Source organism: Gobio gobio (assembly GCF_949357685.1).
Source record: "Gobio gobio genome assembly, chromosome: 25".
In the NCBI taxonomy this organism is placed as follows: Eukaryota; Metazoa; Chordata; class Actinopteri; order Cypriniformes; family Gobionidae; genus Gobio; species Gobio gobio.
The window spans coordinates 40,501,903-40,523,884 of NC_137121.1; the positions used below are offsets into that span (position 1 = coordinate 40,501,903).

Here is a 21,982-nt window from a genome sequence, read left to right on the forward strand (position 1 = left end):
ACTCATATTTGACCCATGACTAAAAACACTCTCAGCCTCCCACCATCTACGCCATTCTAATTCATTTTTACAATCTGTATGTGTTTCTTGCAAAAAAGAAACATTTACATTCTTAATGTTGATTAATTCTGCCACCATTGCTCTCTTGCTCCTGTCTCTCCCCCCATTAATGTTAAAAGAGGCAACCCTTATCATCTCCATAGAAAATATAAAGAGAGGGAAAAGGGAGACAAAAAGAAATAAAGAGTATAGTAAAGTCACCCTGAGTGGTATATAAAACATTGATTCAATTATTTAAATTTACGTTTTGTAGGGACTTTACCCTTTCGCAGTTTCACAAGAAACTTCTTTAAACGAAACCTCTTTCTTTGACTGAGTCCATCTTCTCCAACCTTTCTCTGCCAATAAAGAACAGAGGTCTCAAACCTTTTCAGATCAGAAAAATAATTCCGCACATCAACAGATTTTCCAAACGTTTCATCCAAGAATTTGTTTATTTCATCTAGTGAATAAACCTGCTCACACCCTATTTGCGAAACGTCTGACACGTCTGAGAAATCAGACAATACACCACCACCATCATCATCATCATCATCATCATCATCATCGTCCTCATCAGCATCCATTTCCTCACCAACCATTTCTGATTGCACTTTCTTAGACAAAGATACGATCCTTCCTCTTTCCAAAACATCACCTTTCAGAGCGTTTGCACCATCATTCTTCTGGCCTATTTCCTCTGGATTCTCCACAGCCTCAACCTGCTCAGACACTTGTACCATAATACTTCTCCCATCAGAAGCAACAGTAACATCAGTTCCAACATCAACTTTATTCATTTTTTCCTGTTTTGTCTTAGGATCAAGACTCATCTCTGTATTATTTTCCTTCCCAGTTGAAACCACATTCTGATCTTCATTAATCACCATTACTGCTTCATTTGATTCGATAATCTTTTGCACATCATTTTCCTTCCTCTCACTTGAAATATTACTTGGGCCTGCTTCATTCTCAGATTCAACCCTATGAGGACAAGACAGCCGAACATGTCCAATATTCCCACAATCAAAACAGCGCATCTCTCCAGTGCTCGCGTACATCATATACGATTTGCCCTCAAAAACACATCTAAATGATATATTCAGCGTTGGTGTATTTAAAAACATGAACACCTGCCGCCTGAACGACATTACATGTTTTAAAGCGGCATGTTTACATCCAAGTGGAACCGTTCTAATTCCACTGGCGAGTTTACCAAAACGAGAAAGCTCTCGTTCAATGTCAGCGTCAGGTATAAAAGTTGGAACATTAGAAACAATCACCTTCGTCGTGATTGAAACTAGTGGTTGAACAGGAATAAAAGTGCCACTCACCGAAATCCCGCTCTCTATCAAACTATGGACAAGATTTTCTTCCTTCAAAAATACCACCACAGCCCTGTTCATCCGCGACGCCGAAATGATATTGTCATGCCCCACGCGCTCTGCCACATCCAGTAGCACGTCCTCCACCGGTACACCTGTTTGGGTCACACACCTAATCCCATGCCGAAGCGACAGGGCTGACGCCTGCACACTCGCGTGAGACGCCATCCCTGCCTCCAACACGAGACAACTCTCGCAAAAGTTTTTTTTTTTTTTTTTTTTTTTTTAAATAATTGAATACAAGAAAGTGAAGAAAGAAAGGAAGAAAAAAAAAACAGTGGTGCTTTTTTTTCCAGTAAATTACCTCTCACCTAAGCACTCTCCCGAGCATTCCCTACCCAATTCCCAGCATGCACCGAGAGAGAGAGAGAGAGACACAGTTCCAATCCTTTTATCTATTCCTTGACCATGTGACTGAAACCAAATGTATTCTTTTAAACTGACCAATCAGACCAAACTCACACATAACATTCAAACTGACCAATCAGACCAAACTTCCCCAACAGTAAAAGGTGTGGCACCCCCTGCGGCCTACAGGCCTGCCTTTTGTCTTCCAGGTCATTCTGTTAAGCAAATGTGTTGACAACAGTAAAGCAAATTTCTTTGTTGGATTTCAAATATCAAATATCAAATATCTTTGATTATTTTCAATCCTTTCATTTGACTCCGGGATGAAAATAACAGCGTCTCGACGACATGGCGACAAACACAATATACAAATGCAAAACGTCTCGGTTACGTATGTAACCCTCGTTCCCTGAGGAGGGAACGGAGACGTACGTTAGTGACTAACGAATGGGGGTTTCGCTTAGAAGCCTATTACCTTCGAGAATTCAACAGCGCCCAATGGCAGTGCCAATGCCATGGGCATGCGGAATTTGCATGCGTAACTCCGCCCCACCTCGTGAGTTTATAAGGAAGTACGCTGGCAACATCGCATTATGTTACTGCTGCAGGAGACAAGACTGAACTCCGCGTTCCAGGCGGCACAGCTGATGTGGCAAAGGAAACGTACGTCTCCGTTCCCTCCTCAGGGAACGAGGGTTACATACGTAACCGAGACGTTCCCTTTCGTTCAGTCACTACGACGTACGTTAGTGACTAACGAATGGGGGTTCCAATATAACAACGCCACTCAGCTGTCTTCCAGTGCCCTGCGTAAGTGTGAGAACCCTGTCGTAAGACTAGTTCGGACGAAGGTCCCCCACTTAACACAGGAATCTACCAAGGTACACTGGGAAGCATATCCCAGTGAGGGAATGCCAAGATGCCAACCCGTGGGGAGGACTTAAGAATACACATATGACCTGCTAAGGGCTGCATATGGAAGAACTCTAGGGTACCAACCAGAGGGTGGATTTTTAACCCTAGGGGTGGCAGGGGCTTGCCAAGGGAAAGACACCTGCTCACTGAGGAGGCTTACGGTAGAAATACTCGTGTGGGGGTTGCCGGAGGGGAACCATGCACACGGAGCACCTGGCCGGACATGAGGGTCTGGGCTCGAAAGGGCAGACTGAACTGATGTCGGCGTCAGCAGTGCTGGAGGAGCTCAGGGCTCTCGGGGAGCTCACCTGAGGAAAATATCGCACGTATCCAGTCCGTGGAGTGGAATGGCGAGCAAGCGAAGACACCTGAGCCTGGCCTATTACCGGCCACCCGTAGGGGCGAGTACATAGTCGGACACTGGCTCCACTCGGAGATTATAGAATCTGGCGAATGTGTTAGGTGTCGCCCAGCCTGCAGCTCTGCAGATGTCTGTTAGCGAGGCGCCATGCGCTAAAGCCCAAGAGGAGGCCACACTCCGGGTGGAGTGTGCCCTGACCCCAAGGGGACATGGTCGACCTTGCTGCTGGTAAGCCAAAACAATGGTGTCCACTATCCAGTGAGACAGCCTTTGCTTTGAGAGAGCACTTCCCTTCCGCTCTCCACCATAACAGACAAAGAGCTGGTCTGAGGTCCTGAAACACTGCGTGCTGTCTACATAGGCGCGGAGAGCGCATACTGGACAGAGCAATGCCAAGGCTGGGTCTGCTTCCTCCAAAGGCAGCGCTTGCAGGTTCACCACCTGGTCTCGGAACGGAGTGGTGGGAACCTTGGGCACATATCCGGCCCGGGGTCTCAGGATCACGTGAGAGTTAGCCGGCCCGAACTCCAGGCACGCTTCGTCAACCGAAAATGCCTGCAGGTCCCCTACCCTCTTAAGAGAGGCCAATGCGGTCAGCAGAGCCGTCTTCATTGACAGAAATTTAATATCTACTGACCGTAAAGGCTCAAAGGGAGGCCTCTGCAGAGCACTTAAGACTACTGAGAGTTCCCAAGAGGGAACGAGAGGAGAGCGAGGAGGATTCAGTCTCCTCGCTCCCCTCAGGAACCTGATGATCAGGTCGTGCTGACTTACCTTTTTGTCTCCCAGGAGATCGTGGTGGGCAGATATTGCGGCCAAGTACACTTTAAGGGTCGAAGGAGACAGCCTTCGTTCCACCCCCTCCTGGAGAAACGATAGCACAGACCCGATCGGGCATTTCCAGGGGTCTTCTTGGCGGGAAGAACACCATGTGACGAAGAGGTTCCACTTCAACGCATAGAGACGTCGGCGTAGACTCAGCTCTAGCGGAAGTGATGGTAGCGACCACCGCAGGTGGAAGGCTACTCAAACCTGCCGCGTCCCGTCCAGAAGCCACACGTGGAGCTTCCAGAACGCCGGACGCGGGTGCCAAAGGGTGCCCCGTCTCTGAGTAAGGAGGGCCGGGCTTTAGAGGAATAGGCCAGGGAGGGGCTGTCGCAAGGAGTAGAAGTTCTGAGAACCAAGTCTGGCCGTGCCAATATGGGGCGACCAACATGACCTGCTCCTTGTCCTCCCTGATCTTGCACAGTACCCGTGCAAGAAGGCTCACTGGGGGAAACGCATATTTGCGTAGACCCGGCGGCCAGCTGTGTGCCAGTGCATCCATGCCGAGAGTGCCCTCGGTCAGGGAATAATACAGGGAGCAATGGGAAGAGTCCTGGGAGGCAAACAGGTCTACCTGTGCGTCGCCGAACCGTTCCCATATCCGCTGAACCGTCTGGGGATGGAGTCTCCATTCTCCGGGGAGAGGCTGAACCCGTGAGAGCTCGTCGGCTGCACAGTTCAGGTCTCCCGGGATATGGACAGCACGAAGGGACCTCAGGCGCTTCTGACTCCATAAAATGAGATGGCGGGCGAGTTGAGACATACGGCGGGAGCGTAGACCGCCCTGGTGGTTGATGTACGCTACTACGGCTGTGTTGTCTGTCCTGACTAGTACATGTTGACCCCTCAGCAACGCTCGGAAGCAGTGCAGGGCGAACCGTACTGCCAGTAACTCGAGGCAATTGACATGCAGAAGGCGCTGGGGTCCTGTCCAGGAGCCCGCGGCTGCTTGTCCATTGCACATGGCACCCCAGCCCGTGGATGAGGCATCTGCTGATACAACAACATGCCTGGAAACTCGTTCTAAGGACACTCCGGTCCGTAGAAAACTGAGGTTCGTCCACGGGGCGAGAGTCTGTAGGCAGGCCTGAGTCACTTGTACCCGGAGCGTGCCAGACTGCCATGCCCATCTCGGGACTCGATCGCGTAGCCAGTGCTGAAGCGGTCTCAAATGTAGCGATCCGAGCGGCATCACCGCGGCTGCGGAAGCCATATGCCCCAGGAGCCTCTGAAACAGTTTCAGTGGAACCGCACTCTTGCTCTCAGGTTGACGAAGGCAAGTCAGCAGAGACTGCGCGCGCTCGCTCGAAAGCTGCGCGCACAAGGCGACCGAGTCGATATCCATACCGAGAAAAGAGATCCTCTGCACGGGGCAAAGTTTGCTCTTCTCCCAGTTGACCCGAAGGCCCAGACGGGCTAGGTGATGGAGCACCAGATCTCTGTGTCCGCAAACCTGCTCTCGAGAGTGACCCAGTATGAGCCAGTCGTCGAGGTAGTTCAGGATGCGGACCCCGTGCTGCCGAAGGGGCGCAAGGGCTGCCTCGGCAATCTTCGTAAAGACGCGAGGGGACAGAGATAGCCCGAATGGGAGGACCGCGTACTGATATGCCCGCCCCTCGAAAGCAAACTGTAGGAACGGTCTGTGTCGAGGTAGAATGGAGACATGGAAGTAGGCGTCCTTCAGGTCGATCGCTGCAAACCAATCGTCTGGACGAACGCATTCGAAAAGGCGTTTCGCTGTCAACATCTTGAACGGAAACCTCTGGAGGTAACGGTTCAAAACGCGCAGGTCCAGGATCGGTCGTAACCCACCGGTCTTTTTGGGTACAATGAAGTACGGGCTGTAAAACCCGCAGTTCATCTCGGCTGGAGGGACAGGCTCGATCGCACCCTTCGCCAGTAGGGTGGCAATCTCCGCACGCAAGACGGGGGCATTGGCCCCGATCAAAGTGTGACGGACTCCCCGGAAACAGGGAGGAGCCTGCGCGAACTGAATCGCGTAGCCGCGCCTGACGGTCTTCGCGACCCAGCAGGACAGTCCCGGAAGCTGAAGCCAGACTTCCAAGAACTGCACCAGCGGGGTCATTCGGACCACAGACGTACCGGGTGTGGGGTTGCAGCGATGCAGCGTCACCGGCCCGGACATGGGAGGCTGAGGGGCGTCCCAGTGTGGGGGCACGGTTAACTGCTGCGTCCTGACAGAGGAGACCAGGGAAGGACGCACGTTCCACTGGGGTCTGCTCTGACAGGAGGCTGGCGACAGAGAGGGATGCGAGTGGCGGGACCCGTGGGTGGCGCGCACTGTCATCACCGGACTCTGTGGGCTCAGGGATGGGAGTGTTAATTCTTTCTTAGGGTACTGCTGACCCGTGGGCCAGCAGCTAAACAAAGGATTCTCCCCCGGCCCTCCACCGGGGGAAGGAGTGGTCCTGCTACCATCTCCTGGAAAGAATACTCCATCCCTAAGCCATCCGTCTCAGGAACGCCGCTTGGCCTGGCGTTTAGCGGGGCGCGGGGCGGGCTGAGCGGATTGTGACGCCTTCCTACGGCGTCCTCTGCCACCCGGCCCGGGTGAAGGCTGCTGCTTGGGCCGGGCGGGAGGGGCGGGAGCCTTAGGAGGGCATCCTCGGCGTGGAGCAGGCTGAGGCGACTGTGCCGGCGGCTGGGTGGAGGCAGCAGTTGGCCGCCGGGGCAGTACATGTTTGATAGCCTCAGTCTGCTTCTGGGCGATTGAGAACTGTTGGGCAAAGTCCTCAACCGCCCCGCCGAAGAGGCCAGCCTGGGATATGGGGGCATCGAGGAACCGGGTTCGCTCGGTGTCCCGCATATCAGCCAGGTTTAGCCACAGGTGTCTCTCCTGGACCACGTTAGTGGACATCACTTGACCCAGGGAACGTGCGGTCACCTTCGTCGCCCGGAGAGCGAGGTCGGTGCCGGCACGCAGTTCATTTAAGAGCCCCGGATCAACTCCACCCTCGTGCATGTCCTTGAGGATCCTGGCCTGGTAGACCTGGAGGATCGCCATGGCATGCAAAGAGGCGGCAGCCAGCCCAGCAGCTCTGTGCGATTTCGCCACCAAGGTTGATGTGAATCGACAGGCTTTGGAGGGGTGCTTAGGATCACCACGCCAGGTCGAAGCTCTCTGTGGACACAGTTGCATCGCAACAGACCGTTCAACCGGGGGGACCCCAGTGTACCCGTTGGCCGCGGCCCCATCAAGGGTAGAGAAGGCAGAGGAAGTTGACGAACGGTCGCGGGAAGACAACGGGGACTTCCAGGACCGCGTGAGTTCCTCATGCAGCTCGGGAAAGAAAGGAATTGGGGGCGGGGACTGACGGTTGTCAGCGCGCGCTCCCAAAAACCAATCGTCGAGCCTAGAGCGCTCGGGACAGGGCGGAGGGTTCCACTCTATCCCGAGACTCGCGGCTGCCCGAGACAGCATGGCTGTCAGCTCTGGGTCCGACTCGGGCAATGCTGGAACGCCCGAGGGCGGCAACACAGCCGAGTCATCATCCTCAGAGGACTCAAGCCCACCTTGTGATGCGGTGACTGACATCGTATCTTCCTCTGGAGCGCCAAACGAGATGCGCGGGGGGGCCGGAGCAGGCCCCGCAATCTGCGTCTGAACGCTCGCGGGTTGTGGTGTGCAAGAGAGGGGTGTGGCCCGAGGCATGAGCGTCGGGGATTTGTTCCACACCGTAACCCTCAGGTCACCCTGACCACCAGCCGAAGTACTGGGTCTCGGGGACTCAGTAGATCGGGGTGTGGTAGAGGGGACTCTCACTTCAGAACGAAGGTCATGGAGTCTTGACCGCAACATCGCGATGGTCATATTCCCGCAGTGGGAACATGACTCATCCATAAACGCTGCCTGGGCATGCTGTAAGCCCAAACATACCAGACAGTGTTTATGCCCATCAGAGGGAGAAAGCGACCGTCCACACCCAGAAGTGCACGGACGGGACATCCTGAAAAGGACGCGTCACGTGCAAGCTCTTTTTGTGAGAGGATAGCCTCGCAGAGAACGCCGAAGCACCCAGGGACCACACACCAGCTGTCTAGCAGACCACTGTGCAGATCAGCAGGCAGGCAGTATGTAATCGCTGGAACGCGCCGTACAACCAAACGCCTCTGGAAAGCTGCTCGTCTCGAAGGCTGACAAAGACTCAGATCAGGCTTGAAGGAGTGAAGATCTCTCTTGGCTCCAAAGCAGAAACATAATGCGATGTTGCCAGCGTACTTCCTTATATACCCACGAGGTGGGGCGGAGTTACGCATGCAAATTCCGCATGCCCATGGCATTGGCACTGCCATTGGGCGCTGTTGAATTCTCGAAGGTAATAGGCTTCTAAGCGAAACCCCCATTCGTTAGTCACTAATGTACGTCGTAGTGACTGAACGAAAGGGAACTTCCTCTTCTCCACGAGAGCAACAAGACCACGCCCCCTTTTTCCGCGTATTCTTGTGGACGGAGGTTAGTCAACGAACTGTTCTACTGACGTCATTAAAACAGGCTGTACCAGGATGTAGTCCAAGCCGGCCGTTCGCTGTAGGCTTTGAAAGGGAACTTCTGTTAAATAAAATATCTCGCTTGGCATTGAACTTTGAGCTTTATAATTTTACAGGTATTATTTATGCTCTAACAGCAACATTACACACTAACTAAAGTTTGAACAATGGGATCACGAAGAACGGGACCTTTAAACATATTATAGCCACACAAATGTAGTGCAGGCAATGCATATTATCTTCAATGCATGTATATAACAAAACGAAATATAAAAAAAACCCGGCCTCTTTTCGTTTACATAAAAAAAAAATTATATAATAATAAATAATAATAATAATATGTGTGCATATATAGGCTATGATTATCACTGTAATAAAATGAGATATGACATAAAACAACCCAGTCTCTTTTTGTTAAATGTTAGTTTATGTGTGATCAATAGCCATTATAAAAGTATAAGTAAAAGGTATAAGAAGCTATACAATAAATAAAGCAATTCAGTCAAACAAAGTCAGCGCTAGGAGACTACAACGGTAAAGTTTAATAGCTTACAAATATAAAGTTATGAAACTAACATAAACATCACTTTGGCCTCAGACAAAACGATCTGTCAGGGAACAAATTATAGATTCATGAGAGCAAAGATCAGCCGTAAGATCTACACCACACGAATCATATCTTATGTGTAACCACTACAGAGACATCAGAGCCAACGGCAGATGTCAGAAGGACTGGCCGAGGAAAGGCGCCTCTCGTGGTGTTAAAGAGCCGCTGATCCACTGGAGCTCACAACTCCGAAAACGGCAGATCAAATTTTCAAAAAGGCACTCTCTTTATAAATAAACCACATATTTGAGCTTTAAACAACTACATTCTCGCCTGAAAAGGACTTAAAAACTATATTTTGTGAAACATTAACACTACAAGAGGGCTCTCGCTAAGACCCATTCGTTTAGCCACAAAAGGGGCCAGCTGGTATATCAGATTTTGCCGAATCCAGTCGGTAAGACAGCGATAACATCTTTTTAGATATGAAGGCTTCGAGTGTTGTTCTTTGCTCAGGTTTTAATGGAAAGGAAAAGTTTAAAGTGCTTAAAACTGCCACGATAGCTGATTCGAACGAGTGATGTTCCACGGCTGCATCTGTCTTTGTAATGTACAGAATCTGCTTCATCGTCGCTGTGCTGTCGGAAATGGGTTTGAATGGGCTCTTTGCCAGACTACTTGCAGAGCAAATCTAAATTTGCCGGAAGTTGTCTGGGTTTTCCCAGGCTACTGAATCTCCTGATCAAAACACAAGTGAAGAAGAAGCAGACAAGCGATATCATATGTAATCATATGCATTATATTAAATAACGCTGTTGTGATTTTACCTCCGTCCATCCAAGGAAGCTAAGTAAGGTAGTGATTGGTACTTACGTCACCGCTGATGTTGTAACTTTTGGATCACATGTCACTTAAGGTTATGAGTACATCAGATGACCACCTTCCCCCTCTCTTAGTTCGGGACACTAGTCAAGGACTTTTACCTTGACTGTATGAGAAGACTCCAAACAGGAGGCTGTCCAATCATTCAGAATGAATGTGAAGTGGGGAGAGTTGGCCAGCTGATTTATCTGAAAAATTGGTGAGATTTCTAACTTGTAGAGCCTCTTCTGTATTAACAGCACATGGAAGACACAATTGTAATAAAATAAATTTTATTAACAAAAGATAAACAAGAATAACTAACATAACTACTAAATGAATACAATGATTAATAAAGGAATAAAGTGCATAAGATGCATGAAATACATGTGATTAATTTGAGTGTGGCTATGGAAGAGTTGCGTTATCTTATGGAAAGATAAACTGTTGTTTCTCTGAAACTAAGGTGAAGAACCTTATTATGCATCAAACAAATAAACAAAAGATTTGTTATTAACAAGCATTAGTTATATTACCTCTAATGTAAATAGAAAGTAATATACAACAATGCCAAGGTTTCTGGAAAGAGGTTTGATTAAGTGATATTTACGTTCCACATGGTTGAGAAAGCAGTCTGATGGCGGTGACTGAAATGTAGTGGGGAAAGGAGCTGGAATCGATTTCACCAGCCTTGAACACAGAGATCTGTGGGATGCTGATCTCCTGGAGCACCAAAGGTTCCTAAAATCTGGAACACGCAGATGAGGCCCTGAAGTAGGTGCAGAAGGTCCTTAATCTGGAATACACAAATGAGGCCCTGAAGTAGGTGCAGAAAGTCCTTCACCTGGAATACACAAATGAGGCCCTGAAGTAGGTGCAGAAGGTCCTTAATCTGGAATACACAAATAAGGCCCTGAAGTAGGTGCAGAAGGTCCTTAATCTGGAATACACAAATAAGGCCCTGAAGTAGGTGCAGAAAGTCCTTCATCTGGAATACACAAATGAGGCCCTGAAGTAGGTGCAGAAGGTCCTTAATCTGGAATACACAAATAAGGCCCTGAAGTAGGTGCAGAAAGTCCTTCATCTGGAACACGCAGATGAGGCCCTGAATCAGGTGCAGAAAGTCCTTAATCTGGAATACACAAATGAGGCCCTGAAGTAGGTGCAGAAAGTTCTTCATCTGGAACACGCAGAAGAGGCCCTGAAGTAGGTGCAGAAAATCCTTAATCTGGAATACACAAATGAGGCACTGAAGTAGGTGCAGAAAGTCCTTAATCTAGAATACACAAATGAGGCCCTGAAGTAGGTGCAGAAAGTCCTTAATCTGGAACACGCAGACAAGGCCCTGAAGAAGATGCAGAAGGTCCTTAATCTGGAACACGCAGACAAGGCCCTGAAGTAGGTGCAGAAAGTCCTTCATATGGAACACGCAGATAAGGCCCTGAAGTAGGTGCAGAAAATCCTTAATCTGGAATACACAAATGAGGCCCTGAAGTAGGTGCAGAAAGTCCTTAATCTGGAACACGCAGACAAGGCCCTGAAGTAGGTGCAGAAGGCCCTTAATCTGGAACACGCAGATGAGGTCCTGAAGAAGGTTCAGAAAGTCCTTAATCTGGAATACACAAATAAGGCCCTGAAGTAGGTGCAGAAAGTCCTTAATCTGGAACACGCAGACAAGGCCCTGAAGTAGGTGCAGAAAGTCCTTCATCAGGAACACGCAGATGAGGCCCTGAAGTAGGTGCAGAAGGTCCTTAATATGGAATACACAAATGAGGCCCTGAAGTAGATGCAGAAAGTCCTTAATCTGAAATACACAAATGAGGCCCTGAAATAGGTGCAGAAGGTCCTTAATCTGAAATACACAAATGAGGTCCTGAAGTAGGTGCAGAAGGTCCTTAATCTGGAAAACACAAATGAGGTCCTGAAGTAGGTGCAGAAGGTCCTTAATCTGGAACATGCAGATGAGGCCCTAAAGTAGGAGCAGAAGGTCCTTAATCTGGGATACACAAATGAGGCCCTGAAGTAGGTGCAGAAGGTCCTTCATCTGGAACACGCAGACGAGGCCCTGAAATAGGTGCAGAAAGTCCTTAATCTGGAATACACAAATGAGTCCCTGAAGTAGGTGCAGAAGGTCCTTAATCTGGAATACACAAATGAGGCCCTGAAGTAGGTGCAGAAGGTCCTTAATCTGGAACACGCAGACAAGGCCCTGAAGTAGATGCAGAAGGTCCTTAATCTGGAACACGCAGATGAGGCCCTGAAGTAGGTGCAGAAGGCCCTTAATCTGGAACATGCAGATGAGGTCCTGAAGAAGGTGCGGAAGGTCCTTAATCTGGAACACGCAAACGAAGGAACCTTGAAGTGAATGTTTGCTCTCCTGAGCTTAATCTTGTTGCAAATGTCTCTGTGTGTCTTCTGCCTCTCTGGTTGAGACACTCAGGACTTGGTCAATCTGCTTTGGTCTCTCTGGCATGGAGACCATTGTCATTATGGAGTCGTTACTGTCTTGCTGGACTAAAACTGAGTGTAGTGTTAGTTAATGTCTCTTTCCTCACAGGCTGGAGGCTCAGAACGTGGTCGTATCTGTTGCTGCCTCAAAAGCTGTAGTCTCAGATCCTCAGATCTCTTGTTGTCTCTCTGGGTGAACCAGAGGCTCAGAATTTTGCTGTGTATCTGTTATGTCTCATCCTCGCAGGACAGACTCAAAACTTGGTGAACTGTTGTCTCTCTTGAGGGGAGACTCAGAACAAGGAGTGTCTGTTGAAAGGGTGCCATTATCCCTTTCTGATGAGGAGGAGATTGCATTTTGGCTCTTCTCCATTCTAGTGTTGCGATTGGCTGCTGGCATCAGAGGGGGCACACAGTGTGGCCCAACCTTCTTTCCCCTCAGGAACTCATTTGCATAATGTACACAGTTAGAAGTCTTTAAAGTGTCTTTAAAGTTTACCAATGCATCTCTCACTTTCCAAATAAGAATACCAAATAAGAAATGGACGTGTGTAGTTTACATCAGTCTTAAGGTTTCCAAACATAGTTATGAATGGATTTGGATGGATCATTGTGGTCTTTCTTTGTCTCACCCACTGCTGCTGAGGTCCTTAGGATTTTTTATGGGAGTCACATTAGGGACTAGTCTCTAGGTGGGTGACGGGCAGAAACTGCATGTGAACCAATGAGACATCCTGTCCTTCCTGGGCTTGGTACCAGAGGTCTCCTTCTTGCCCTCTAAGAGGTGCCTGGCTTTTGTCCTAGCATCTTTATATAATGGTGTTGGACAGTTTGTTTGTGTTAGTCCACCAAGATCCAATCAAAATGTAGCAAACCTTTGTCCACTGTTACGAACAGAGAGGGGCCCGGCCATAAACTGGGCCCTGGAATGTGCTGTCCACTACAACGTGATCATCAACTTTAAACAGGATATAAATCAAACCTCCTAATGTTACTGAATTAAATGTCAACTCAGGACAGGACTCCATCTACTCCATCTATGTTTGATCATTGTTCGTAATCCCATCAGGATGACGTCATTGACAAAAACATGTTTTTCTTATCTTTTTGCTCAAAATGTTTTTTTTAATTATTATTATTAACCCCTTGCCTGTCAGCCCCCAAGTGGGGCATCTTGACATACCCATAGTAAAAAGGCTGCTGCTCACAAGTTATTCTGAGTATACACATAACAAATATATTTCTAGAAAGCCAACACTCAAGAGTTTACAGTTGATTACTCAGAATTACTCAGACAGTTATTAATGGAGATATATAGGTATATAAGGGGTTAAACTCACCCATATTAACCCCTTTGCAGTCAGGTATCGCCGACGGCCCCAGAATATTGTCGTTCAACATTCACTGCTCATTAAAACATCACACTCTAACTTTCCATGTTCAAATATTCATACAACAAAATATTCTGGGGGGCAGAAACTTTTGTGTAAATTATGAAAAATGCTGGTGGTGGCTGGCAACTTAAAAAAAAATGATAGTGGGGAAAACATTATTCATTATCACCAGATGTAATTTTGTTCATATATATCATAAATATTCTAAGTATAAATATTACCTTGTATTTGTTATTTACTGCAGCCTTGGCATCAGAGCCCATTGAAGTGGCAGCTCTAGGAAGACCTCTGTATCCTGGTATGCTGTATGACTGCCGCAAGGATACCTTCATTCCAGGTGCTTTACCAACCTAAAATAAATAAATAAATAAAAGTTTATTTCCCCTCTTCACCAAATGTTGCATCACTAGTCCTTGTGTAACAACATGATAAAACCTGTACGATTCTTCAACAGTGCATTGTGTCCTCATACGTAACTGTTAAAGTAATTTCTCATTTCAGGTGTTACTCTGTGGGATAAGAAGTTACTGAGTGAAGATTTGGACACCCGTCCACAGTCCAAGACACATTTTGACATCAGTAGCTCCGACTCTCTCTCTAGTAAGTCCAGACTCCTGGATGTAAGTGCTTCCCTGAAGGCCAGCTTCTTAGGAGGGCTGGTGGAGGTGGGAGGATCTGCCAAGTTTCTGAGTGACACCAAATCCTCAAACCAACAGTCCAGAGTAACAATGTTTTACAGTGAAACCTCCAGATTCGAACAGCTCTCAATGACTCATCTGGGCCAGGTCACCTACCCTGAGGTGTTTGACCAGAAAACTGCAACTCATGTGGTCACGGCTGTACTCTACGGAGCCCAGGCCTTCATGGTGTTTGATCGGAGATTTTCAGAAGAGGAAGAAAAAAAGGAGATTGAGGGACAACTGAATGTTATGGTCAAGAGCATCCCTCAATTTTCTATTGAGGGAGAAGGAGCTGTAAAAATGACAGATGGTGATAAGAAAACAGCTGAGAGAATCGCTTGCAGATTTCATGGTGACGTCCGCCTTGATCAGAACCCCAGCACTTTCATGGAGGCCCTTGAGGTGTACAAGAAGCTCCCCACCATCCTAAAGGAGAATCCACAGAATGCAGTTCCAATCAAAGTCTGGCTCTATCCTCTTTCTCAACTGGATACAAAAGCTGCTCAGCTGGAGAGAGAAATCACCACACGTCTGGTATCCAAAACTGAAGATATAATGGAGGAGCTGGGAGAAGTAGAGAGAACATACAACGACCTCTCCAGAAAAACACTGGTGAATGATTTCAATGATATCAAAGAGAGGCTCCGCTTATTTCAGAGCTCATTTAGCAGTTACAAGACAATGCTCCTGAAAGCAGTCAGCAGGGTCTTGCCTGCTATACGAGGAGGAGAGATGGAGGAGAAGTCGCTGGAAGACATTCAGAAGATCCACTACAGCTCCCCTTTTAAAGCGGACAGGCTTAACCAGTGGTTAAATGGTGCACAGGCTGAACTTGACCTCTTGAGTTCTCACATCAAGATGCTGGAGGGAATCACAATTCAAGACTCAGAACGTCTCAACACAATCTTATTTAATCTTAATGTTGATGTTGTGTTGTGCTTGACCTTCACATCTCTGAAGTATGAAGAACCGTATCTTTCAACTCTGACAGAGTTTCTGGAATCTGACAAGTTTAAAGAATTAGATGGGGAACAAAACATGGTTGCTGTGACATCTGTCAGAAAGTGGTTCAACAATACTGCTGTCATCTCAAAGATGAGAGAGAACTTCTCCCTTTTCAGAAGTTTTTCAGAGGCTAATAAAGATGAAAGGAGTTACTGATTCATTATTTCTGCCATCCCCGATCCATCCAGTCCAGGCTCCTCCATCCGTCTGTATGAAAAAGGGAAGCTGACAGACACACAGTTCCAGCCCGTGTCGAAGCCTCCCCGACTAGAAGTGAAGAAGGTCCTGGAAAGCAGTGTGTCCCTGAAACTGCAGAAGTCCCCTACTGGAGAAACTGTGCAGTACAGAGTGGAGTACAAGCAGGTGAACGAGGAACAGTGGCATGTCATAAACACACCTGATGAAGTCTTTACTCTGACTGGATTGGAGTCTGGACAGCAGTACATGATCCGCTACAGGACAGTGGGTAAAGTAGGAGTGAGTGAAGCCAGTGACACTATCGGCCCCATACCGTCTTCACGTAAGTGTCATATGCACATTTCTGTGCATTAATCTTTAGCCTTAAAAATAAAATAATTTGCTTCACTCACTCAATGTTCATATTGAGAAACTTAATGATATTAATCATTTTAGGTTACAATATTAATTTGCCAGATTGTTAAGCATTTCCCAATTGACAGTATATGTGAACATATTATTTGCTTGGTTCGTGTTGTCACAAAAAGTCCGTAAAGACACAGAGTATATTATGTATTTGATGTCAAATGTAGGCTACTGTACTATTGTGGAGATCATGGGCAGATGTAACAAATGCACATTTCTCTGGATGAAAACCAAAAGGACAGTTAAAATATAGATAACATAGATATAAATGGCTTATAATTAAAACAAAACACACACAAACAACAATTAATCAACTTAAAACACAAAAACTGTTAATCATGGTATTTCTGCAGAAAGACCTCAGTCATCCCTGAAAACCAAATGATTGATTAATATAAATAATATCTTTAACAAATGCAAACCTCATAATTTATCATCTTAAATAATAATCATTATTAATTATTCATAATAAATGCAAAGCATACAGAAGTTCATTGTGAATCTATAAAATAAGGTACGACAACAAGTTGAAGCTTCAATGATAAAAAGAGAAAGACGTGAGTCGATATTTTTAAATAAACTGTGTGAATTAGTTCAGCACATCATGACAGCAATATTACAGTCAGGACAACTCTCTCACCATGTAGTGGATGGAGAACAATTCTAGCAGGTCCAGTTGTTACCAGTCAGGTCATATTACAGTAGCCAAATCTGGAGGTTATAAAAGCGTGAATAACAATTTCAGCATCGTTAAAGTTAAGGGAGTGGCGGAAATGAACAATATTTTGCAAGTGGAAAAAGCATGATTTAACTGTCTGACCAATATGTGAGTCGAAAGATAATGAGGAGTCAAGCAAAACTCCCAGATTTCGCAGTTTTTGAAGGTCTAATCTGGACACCATCAATATCAATGAAAATGTCATCACGTGGCAAATTTTGTGATTTAGGCCCAATCAACAGGATTTCAGTTTTATCAGTATTAAGCTGTAGGAAGTTATCAGTCAAGTTCCTGAAGGCAGAAGTTAACTCCTAGAAGTCTGAGCTGTTTTGGGGCCCTTTAGAAGTTTTGACATGCTCTGACATATATGCATTTTTAATTTGCTTATAAACACATTAATGGCAAAAGTGTCATTACACTGTGTTCAGCACAAACTGGGCTACCATAATATCTGAGCAACATGTATGTACATGCTTATATTTTTGAGAGAATAATGTTTATGCATGAGTTTTGAAAAAACAAAAAAAAAATTCAATTAAGGCACAGTAGATATGTGTTCACAAGACCTTTGACTAATGTATGTATTTCCCTAGAGTTTTTGCTTTAAACTGATGTAAGAAACGCCTACTGATGTTGAGCCTACTCATTCACAGAAAAATAATATATTAATTTACATTTTGTAAAACACTTTTTCTTTACTAACCCAGTATGCGAAGAGGCGCGAACGAACCATGAATAATAATGTGATCACTCCTGAGAAACAAAATGCCTGCATAATGACCTGCATAATGAATGAGCTTCAGGTACGAGATTTTAGGTTTACTAGATAAGTACAGTAACAGTAAAAAAAAATGTTTTCTGGGGGGAAAACATCAAAAATTTTCAATCAGAATTTCCCTTCCTGCCCTTTAAGAGGCAGTTGTCTTGGCATCTTATCTGATTTTGCTGAACATTTGTTTGTTCATTCACCAAGGATCCATCACAGTGTGGCACATCTTCTTCCACACCGCTAATTAGAGAGGGGCCTCTCTCACTCTTGATGAACAAAGTGAAATCTGAGTCATATTCCCTCTCCATTCAAATCTGTGATCAATTCATGTCTACAGAAGCCAAATCAAATATGGTGACATGTCAATAGTGTCAAACCCTCAATATTGCTTGTGTCAGGATTTGGGCTCTGGAAACAGCAGAAACAGATGGATTTCTGCATGTGTTAGCAATGGATGCAGGGATCATTTTCTCTTGACATGATAATCACACTCTTCATGTTTGTTGATTTCCACAGTCACTGATCCCGAGACCAGGAAAGACTTCCTACAATGTAAGTCACTGAGAAAACAAGCAGAAAAACTCTGCTTGAAGAGTTTTAGAGTTGATCGTGTAAATGATGATTAAACTGTACTAAGACATTAAAAGATCAGATTCATAATTCTTGATTCTAATATGTTTTCTCTCCGTCAGATTCCCTTCGGCTGACTTTGGATAAGAACACTGTGAATAAACTGCTCAGTCTGTCGGAGGACAACAGAGAGATTACTTACACTAACACAGTCCAGTCGTATCCTGATCATCCTGACAGATTTGATCATTTTCCTCAGGTGTTGTGTAGAGAAAGTGTGAGTGGACGCTCTTACTGGGAGATTGAGATGAATGGTGATCGTGTGTTTATATCAGTGTCATATAAGAGCATATGCAGGAAGGGAGAGGGTAAAGAGTGCCGGTTTGGATATAATGATCAGTCCTGGAGTTTGTACTGCACTTCCCTCAGCTACTCAATCATACACAATGACAGAATTACTGAACTGCCTGTAAAGCCCATCAGGTTTAGGAATAAAAAAATAGGAGTGTATGTGGATCACAATGCAGGAACTCTGTCCTTCTACAGCATCTCTGGAGACACAATGAGCCTCATCCACACAGTCCAGACCAGATTCACTCAGCCGCTCTATCCTGGGTTTGTGGTTTATCCTCTATCATCACTAACACTGTTTTCATGAATCAGGATAGACTGATGAGAGATTCTACCCATAATGCTTTGAACTCATAATAAATCAGTGACAGTGAGATGTTATAGAGTCTCTTCATTTCATTAATCTGCCTCCTGTCTCCGTTGCCTGCAGCTGCAGTCAGTGTTTGTAGCTCTGTACAGCTTTGCTTTTGAATCTCTATTTGATATTGTAGTAAAGCTTTGATGTGGCGTAGGAAGGAAGAAGACGGGGTCGGCTTGACTGAGACTGCAATTTATTGATCTTTACGATCCTCAATATTTGTACATGCGCTCGGCGCATTCAACTCAAACTCATAAACTTTTCCAATCACTTGTAGTTCAAACTCCAAACTCTCTCTCAGCATATAGCCTCAGCCGTGTGTGTGCGTGTCAGTCCCAGTCCTGAGCTCTCTCTGCCATCTCGCTCTCTGCTGCAGCTTATAAGCAGTCTCTCCAGCCAATTACTGCAATCAGACACAGGTGTTATTAATTTGCACTTGACCTACTTACCAACCGCTCGGCCCTGCTCTCTCTCTCCCGCTACAGACCTCGCAAAACCACGCCCCCTCCGCCACATACCCCCACCGCCCGACTCAGGCCGGGGAGCCATCCGGCCTGCAGCCTCCCCCCCCCCCCCTCCTGGAGAGGAAGTCAGCCACAGCCATCTGAGCACCCGGCCTGTGGACCACCTTGAACTTAAATGGCTGTAAAGCTAGATACCAACGGGTGATCCGCGCGTTGGTATCCTTCATGCGGTGGAGCCACTGCAAGGGGGCGTGGTCCGAACAGAGGGTGAACTCCCGCCCCAGGAGGTAATAGCGAAGGGTGAGAACGGCCCACCTGATGGCCAAACACTCCTTCTCAATGGTGCTGTACATCGTCTCTCTCTTAGAGAGCTTGCGACTGATGTACAGCACCGGCCGCTCCTCACCCTCCACCTCCTGGGACAGGACCGCGCCCAACCCCCTGTCCGAGGCGTCAGTCTGTAGAAGAAAAGGGAGAGAAAAGTTAGGAGCCTGCAAGAGCGGTCCACCACACAGAGCAGCCTTTATCTGAGTAAAAGCCTGCTGACACCGCTCCGTCCACTGAACCGTATCTGGTACCTCTTTTTTAGTTAGATCAGTCAGCGGGCTAGCGAGGTCCGAATAATTAGGTACAAACCTCCTGTAATATCCCGCTAGCCCCAGGAACTGTCTAACCTCCTTTTTGGTCTTGGGTCTCGGACAGGCCGCAACAGCTGCGGTCTTGTCAATTTGGGGACGCACCTGACCATGACCCAAGTGGAAGCCCAGATACTTTACTTCCACCCGCCCAATTGCACACTTCTTCGGGTTGGCGGTAAGCCCCGCCCTTCTCAGCGACTTCAGGACAGCTCGCAAGTGCTGCATATGACGCTGCCAGTCTGCACTGTAGATGATGATATCATCCAGATAGGCAGCGGCATATGCAGCATGCGGCCGGAGAATTCTGTCCATCAGACGCTGGAAGGTTGCGGGAGCCCCAAACAGGCCGAAAGGAAGGGTGACGAATTGGTGTAATCCAAACGGCGTGGTGAAAGCGGTCTTTTCTTTGGTCATTGGAGACAAGGGGATCTGCCAATAACCCTTAGTCAAGTCCAGCGTCGAATAAAAACGAGCGGTCCCTAGCCGATCAAGCAATTCGTCAATCCTTGGCATTGGATAAGCATCAAATTTCGACACCGCGTTCACCTTTCGATAATCCACACAGAAACGGACCGAGCCGTCAGGTTTAGGCACTAAAACAATCGGGCTCGCCCAGTCACTGTTGGATTCTTCTATCACACCCATGTCAAGCATAGCCTCTAATTCTTCCTGAACCACTTTTTTCTTATGTTCAGGCAAGCGGTACGGCCGGCTGCGAACCACAACTCCCGGCTCAGTCTCAACGTGGTGTTGGATGAGATCGGTGCGACCAGGTAGGGGCGAGAACACGTCAGCGAACTCCGCGTGTAAATGTTTTACGTCAGTGAGCTGCGAGGGCGAGAGGTGGTCTCCCCCCGGGGCCAGAGCGAGAGATTGAGGTTTTTGAACCGCCTCCGGCCCGAGATCCTCCTCTCCGCTCACCACCGTCGCGAGCATCACTGACTCCGCCTCAGACCATTTCTTTAGCAGGTTGAGGTGGTAAATTTGACGTGCCCCGTCCCTATCTGATCGAATCACCTCATAATTGAGATCGCTAACTCGCCGTGTGACCTCAAAGGGTCCTTGCCACTTTGCAAGTAATTTCGAGCTCGACGTAGGGAGTAATACAAGTACCTTATCTCCCGGAGTTAATTGACGAAGCCTAGCGCCTCTGTTGTATAGCTGTCTCTGTTTGTCCTGAGCCTGTAACAAATTCTCCATTGACAGCCGCCCCAAAGTGTGGAGTTTTGTTCTCAGGTCCAGGACATACTGAATTTCATTTTTACTCGCTGAAGGTCCCTCCTCCCAAGCCTCCCTAAGGACATCCAGCACCCCCCGGGGCTGGCGCCCATAGAGAAGCTCGAAGGGGGAAAACCCCGTGGAGGCTTGCGGGACCTCGCGAACAGCAAACATCAGAGGTTCCAGCCATTTATCCCAATTTTTGGCGTCCTCGTGAACGAACTTACGAATCATGGATTTCAGTGTGCGATTAAACCATTCCACCAAGCCATCTGTTTGTGGGTGATAGACGCTTGTGCGAACCGATTTAACGCCCAACAACTCGTAAAGTTCGCGAATCGTTCGTGACATGAACGCCGTGCCTTGATCGGTGAGAATCTCTTTCGGGATTCCCACCCGGGAGATTAATGAAAACAGTGCGCTCGCAACACTTTTCGCCGAAATAGTGCGGAGCGGGACTGCTTCCGGGTATCGCGTTGCATAGTCTACCATAACTAATGCAAAGCGATGCCCGCGTGCTGACCGCTCTAATGGCCCGATGAGGTCCATACCAATTCTCTCGAAGGGGACCTGCACTAGCGGGAGTGGGCACAATGGTGCTTTTGGGGTGGCCGGTGGATTCACCAACTGACATTCACGACAAGACGCACACCATCTGCGTACATTCTCGTGAATGCCCGGCCAGAAGAAACGGGCCATTAGACGGTTGAGTGTAGCCGTTTGTCCTAAATGCCCGGCCATAGGATTAGAATGAGCCGCCTGGAAAAGCATTTCCCGGCGGCTTTTAGGTACTAACAACTGGGTTGTATCCTGCTTTGACTGGGTGTCTTGGGTCACCCGATACAACCTATCCTTTAAAATACAAAAATAGGGATAAGAGAGCGGCTGGTCAGGCTGGAGGAGGTGGCCGTCGATGGAACGGACCTGATTAAACGCGTTTTTCAGCGACTCATCCCGGGACTGTTCCAGGGGAAAG

General features: G+C 47.3%; 1 pseudogene and 1 gene segment (V, D, J or C); one reads left to right on the top strand and one right to left on the bottom strand.

Annotated features, from left to right (window-relative positions):
* The window catches only part of LOC307121560 (immunoglobulin kappa variable 4-1-like), a 242,516-nt gene that overhangs the window by 49,961 nt on the left and 170,573 nt on the right, over positions 1–21,982 (bottom strand).
* On the top strand, positions 1,459–20,565 carry LOC307121301 (stonustoxin subunit alpha-like; annotated as a pseudogene). Its single transcript has 6 exons — positions 1,459–1,513; positions 13,877–13,969; positions 14,134–15,837; positions 17,924–17,959; positions 18,100–18,592; positions 20,484–20,565. The product of its transcript is annotated as a stonustoxin subunit alpha-like (transcript).